At 40.0% G+C, this 6,000-nt stretch overlaps 1 long non-coding RNA gene across 1 annotated transcript in view; it reads right to left on the bottom strand.

Annotated features, from left to right (window-relative positions):
- Positions 1-1,104: 1,104 nt before the first annotated feature.
- LOC123848302 (uncharacterized) overlaps positions 1,105-6,000 on the bottom strand; it is a 286,642-nt gene continuing 281,746 nt past the window's right edge. The window contains exon 11 of the long non-coding RNA XR_010409500.1: positions 1,105-1,283. This is a non-coding gene — a long non-coding RNA (uncharacterized LOC123848302). The remainder of the gene's footprint in view (positions 1,284-6,000) is intronic.

Below are 6,000 nucleotides of genomic sequence, written 5' to 3'. Positions count from 1 at the left end.
TAACAACATGTCTCTACCCCAGACCTTCTTCAACCTCCCTCAGGATCTTTTAATCTTTCTCTTTATAGGCCCTTGATCCGCAAAACCATTTGCCATTGCCCATGATCCCACATATGTACTAAGCTTGAGTTTAGATACAGTACTGGGTGACTCGGAAACAAGGGCAGGGACAGAAGCAGATTGGATACCAGAGTCTGATGACACAGCAAATAATTGCAACCACTCACCTATGACCCTGACCAACCTGGGACAGGAGGATTAACACTACCATAGTAGGAAGTTGGAAGTCTGAGAAAATCCTCTTTACCTAGTGGTTACTAGCTGACAACATGGATATTGGTTAAATAATGAAACAAAACAAAACATGAGTGGTTATTTCAAAACACTCATCAAAGATGTAGTAGAAAAAAAATTCTAAGAACTCTTCAGTGTTTGTTTTGTAGATTGTTCTTATCTTAAACTCAATTTACTTGAAATTGAACAAAATAAACTTTGAGACTCAAAGGTAGAGCATGCCAATGTTTATATTTCTAGCACTGGTACATTTTTCTCAGTCTCAAACTTTGTAATCATCTATGACTCTTACATTTCTTTAGATCCTACATTCAACCAATCCTTATCATTTTTTTCCTTAAAAATTTATTCATCCTGCTTTGTTTCCATTTTTGGCTTCTGACTGCAGACCCTTATTTCAGTTTTTGATTATGAATTAATGTCCTAATTGAGCTTTCCCTGTCTGAACAAGCCTGCCTACCACTGCCAGATTAGTTTTCCTTAAAATATATTTTCAACAGTTCATTTTTGACCCCAAATTATAAAAAAAAAACATAAATAAAAGCTTCTCGTCAAACACCCTTAAATAGGTTTAAAAAGAAAGCCCCAAACTGAGCAAGTTTATTTGCAACATGTTTGAGTGATTAGTTTTTAAACTGGTTACTACAAAAGGGATGCTTGCAACTTATAAGCAAAGATTCCAAAGAAAAACAGGAGAACATCATAAGTGGTAATTCACAAGTGAAGAAATATAAACAGACAATGCACATGAAAAAGTTGTAAGTTGATAATAGTGGAAATGTAAATTAAAATACAATGTCTTACCTTTCTGTGCTACCCAGAGAGGGGTCAATATGATATTCTGGGTTCCCATTATAATTAAAGGGAAATTTTCACACTGTCTGGAGCCTTTGATATCCCACAAATGAAGGAGGGCGATGTCCTCAAATCTCTTGCAGCAGGACTCTGCTCAGGTGCACCTGACTTGACTTCCAAATGGAACAGTACATCTACAAAGGAAAAGAGATAGCATCTATATCATAAACCTGAAGAGAACCTGGGAGAAGATTCTGCTGGCAGCTTGTGCCATTGAAAATGCAGTGCCATACCCTCCAGGAATACTGGCTGGTGGTACGCTGTGCCACTGGAGTCACTGCTATTGCCAGTCATTCCTGGAACCTTTGCCAACCACATCCAGCCTTTGGGAGCTGTGACTTGTAGTAGTTACTGATCCTGGGGCTCACCGGTAGCCTCTCACAGAGGCGTGTTGTGTTAATCGGCCTACTGCTGCTCTCTGTAACACAGACTTTGCTCTGCACTCTGTGGACACTGCCATCCCATGCAACAACAAGGGAACTCATTTTGCAGGTCTGATATGATAAATGCTGGCCCAGGGAGCTGTGCACATGCGTGGCAGAATCTCCCTTGAACATCCATGGGAGATAATGGGTGATCTCTACTTACAGAGATCCTGAAGATAGTCATAAGAACAGGCTGCTGCTGGCAATGTCCACAATAGCCAAACTGTGGAAAGAGCCAAGATGTCCATCGACAGATGAATGGATAAAGAAGAGGTGGTATATATACACAATGGAATATTATGCAGCCATCAAAAGGAATGAGATCTTGCCATTTGCAACGACGTGGATGGAACTGGAGGGTATTATGTTGAGCGAAATAAGTCAAACAGAGAAAGACATGTATCCTATGACCTCATTGATATGAGGAATTCTTAATTGCAGGAAACAAACTCAGGGTTGCTGGAGTGGGGGGTGGGGTGGGAGGGATGGGGTGACTGGGTGATAGACACTGGGGAGGGTATGTGCTCTGGTAAGTGCTGTGAATTGTGCAAGACTGTTAAATCTCAGATCTGTGCCTCTGAAACAAATAATGCAATATATGTTAAGAAAAAAAAAAAGAAGAAGAAGGTAGCAGGAAGGGAAGAATGAAGGGGGGGAAATCGGAGGGGTAGACAAACCATGAGAGACGATGGATTCTGAAAAACAAACTGAGGGTTCTAGAGGGGAGGGGGGTGGGAGGATGGGTTAGCCTGGTAATGGGTATTGAGGAAGGCACATTCTGCATGGAGCACTGGGTGTTATGCACAAACAATGAATCATGGAACACTACATCTAAAACTAATGATGTAATGTATGGGGATTAACATAAGAATTAAAAAAAAAAAAAAAGAACAGGCTGCTGCTGAAAAGGCTGTGACCAAGAAGGAATTTCAAGGTGAATGGACTGCTCCAGCTACCTAAATTTCCTGCTAACTCAACCTGAAATCTCAGACTGGTCTGAAGGTGTATGGGTTCCCTTTGTGCCTATCCAGTAGTTCCTTACTGAAGATTAGAGCTCTCAGCCTGTCATGGAAGACTGGTATGCAAGTCCCACTGCTCAGCCACTGAATGAGTAGGAAGAGCCACTGAGATTTTAGCCTCTTCTTCCACAGACTCTTAGACAGAAAATGGAAATAGGGGTAATGGAAAATAGTTTTTCTTTTTTTCTTTTTTTTTTTAAGATTTTATTTATTTATTTGAGAAAGAGAGTAAGCAAGAGAAAGAGAGAGAAAGCATGAGCAGGGGGAGGGTGGGGGGAGAAACAGACTCCCCACTGAGCTGGGAGCCCAATATGGGGCTTGATCCCAGGACCCTAGGATCATGACCTGAGCAGAAGGCAGACGCTTAACCGACTAAGCCACACAGGTGCCCCTGGAAAATAGTTTCTTAAAAAAGAAAATTCAGCTCATTATTAACTGGCTTTCCTGTTGGTCAAGGTTACAAAGAATGATAATCAGTGAAGAAGTGGAAAAACAGATCCCCTCATGAATACTGCTGAATTGAATGTAAATTAATGCTCTAGAAATTTTCTAGAAAAAGATTTCATAATATGTTCCTAAAATTGAAAAATATATATGATCTTTTATCTAGGATTTACACTTTTAGAAATTTATCCTAAGAAATAATTATGCATTTTCCCAAGGTTTATCTATAAAAATGCTTGTCTCAAAAACATTTATGCTGAAAAATGAAATATGAGAGAAAAATAAATAAGCTGGTTTAAAAAGTTGTGTAATCTCCACGTGGTAAAATACTTTATGCAATCATCAGAATGATGTAATAGAATATATTGTAGGGGGCGCCTGGGTGGCTCAGTCGGTTAAGCAACTGTCTTTGGCTCAGGTCGTGATCCTGGAGTCCCGGGATCGAGTCCTGCATCAGGCTCTCTGCTCGGCGGGGAGTCTGCTTCTCCCTCTGACCCTCCTCCTTCTCGTGCTCTCTGTCTCTCATTCTCTCTTGCAAATAAATAAATAAAATCTTTAAAAAAAAAAAAAGAATATATTGTAGGGAAATATATCCAAGGTAGAGTGTTAGGTAACAAAAACAAGTTACTAACTAGTATGTACAGTATGAAATCATTTTAAAAGAAAATAAATATGCATAAACAGAAAAAAGTCTCAAAATACATAGCCCAAAATGTTAATAGGATTTTCTATAGTGATCTTTCTTTTCTTTTTTTAAGATTTATTTATTTTAGAGAGGGAGAGAAAGAGAGAGGGAGAGAGTAGGAGAGCGGGAGGGGCAGAGGAAGGGAGAGAGAGACTCTCAAGCAGACTCTGGGCTGAACGTAGAGCCCGTTGTGGGGGCTTGATATCACGACCCTGACTGAGATCATGACCTAAGCTGGACACTCAACTGTCTGTACCACCCAGGCACACTGATCTTTCTTTTTAAATTAAAAAATATATCTTCCAAAATATGGAACATTTTATATAAAATCAATGTGTTTTTAATTGTAAAAATAAATGATTATTACTTACACACTAAAGAGAATACCTGAGGACCACAGTTGCTATAGATCCCACTGTCCTGTCACTTTTCTTTACTCCCCTTCCCTTCCACATAGCCAACCTGGGTCACTGAATTAACACAACCTACTTAGTCTGGAGGCTCTCACAGGGAGGACAGATATCCTGGCTGCATAATAATTCTTCAGTATTTGTGTTCATGGTCCTCTTCAATATTCAGCTTCAGGAATGACATAAATAATGTCAATCAGATAAGCCAAATGCCAAATCTATCCAGAAAATTAACAGGGTGACAGATTTTGAAGTTAGATTTTCCTCATATTCAACTGAAACATTTATATTTAAGGATAGGGTATTTGTTGTTCAAATGAAGATTTTTCTTTTTCTTTTTTAAAGATTTTATTTATTTATTTGAGAGAGAGAGAATGAAAGACAGAGAGCATGAGAGGGAGGAGGGTCAGAGGCAGAAGCAGACTCCCCGCTGAGCAGGGAGCCCGATGCGGGACTCGATCCCGGAACTCCAGGATCATGACCTGAGCCGAAGGCAGTCGCTTAACCAACTGAGCCACCCAGGCGCCCCCAAATGAAGATTTTTAATAAATGTCTTTTCCAGCCAGTTTATCTTTAAACTTAAGAAACAAATAAAAAATCTGTATTTATTTTGCTCAGCATAATACCCTCTAGTTCCATCCACGTTATTGCAAATGGCAAGATTTCAGGGTTTTTTGATGGCTGCATGATATTCCATTGTGTATGTATACCACATCTTCTTTATCCATTCATCTGTTGATGGACATCTGGGCTCTTTCCATAGTTTAGCTATTGTGGACATTGCTGCTATAAACATTGGGGTGGACGTACCCCTTCGGATCACTACATTTGTATCTTTGGGGTAAATACCCGGTAGTGCAATTGCTGGGTCGTAGGGTAGCTCTATTTTCAACTTTTTGAGGAACCTCCATACTGTTTTCCAGAGTGGCTAAACTAGAGGATATTATGCTGAGTGAAATAAGTCAATCAGAGAAAGACAAGTATCATATGATCTCACTGATATGAGGAATTTGAGAAACAAGACAGAGGACCATAGGGGGAAGGGAGGAAAAAATGAAACAAGATGAAACCAGAGAGGGAGACAAACCATAAGAGACTCTTAATCTCAGGAAACAAACTGAGGGTTGCTGGAGTGGTGGGGGGTGAGAGGGATTGGGGGGGGGGGCTGTGTGATGGACATTGGGGAGGGTATGTGCTATGGTGAGTGCTGTGAATTGTGTAAGACTGATGAATCACAGACCTGTACCCCTGAAACAAATAATACATTATATGTTTAAAAAAAAAAAGATAGTAGGAAGGGAAAAATGAAGGGGGGGAAATCGGAGGTGGAGACGAACCATGAGAGACTATGGACTCTGAGAAACAAACTGAGGGCTTTAGAGGGGAGGGGGGGTGAGGGGATGTGGGTTAGCCCGGTGATGGGTATTAAGGAGGGCACATATTGCATGGAGCACTGGGTGTTATACGCAAACAATGAATCATGGAACACTACATCAAAAACTAATGATGTAATGTATGGCGACTAACATACATAATAAAATAAAATTAATAAAAAAACTGTATTTAATCTTTTGAAAAGTTAAAAGAATAACGAGTAGCTTCCACTTCTTGTTTCAAGTTTTTATTATCACTAAATTATATTCTCTTGGTATAAAAAATATATATATTTTTTTTACATTTTTTAAAAGATTTTATTTATTTATTTATTTAACAGAGAGAGAGACACAGCGAGAGAGGGAACACAATCGGGGGAGTGGGAGAGGGAGACGCAGGCTCTCCGCTGAGCAGGGAGCCTAATGCAGGGCTCAATCCCAGGACCCTGGGACCATGACCTGAGCCAAAAGCAGACGCTTAATGACTGAGCCACC

Source organism: Mirounga angustirostris, unplaced genomic scaffold (genome assembly GCF_029215605.1).
Source record: "Mirounga angustirostris isolate CCGP_5_RB_7025 unplaced genomic scaffold, mMirAng1.0.hap1 SCAF_2, whole genome shotgun sequence".
Classification (NCBI taxonomy): domain Eukaryota; kingdom Metazoa; phylum Chordata; class Mammalia; order Carnivora; family Phocidae; genus Mirounga; species Mirounga angustirostris.
The sequence above is the reverse complement of the archived record's forward strand: the minus strand, read 5'-3'. Positions and strand labels throughout refer to the sequence as shown.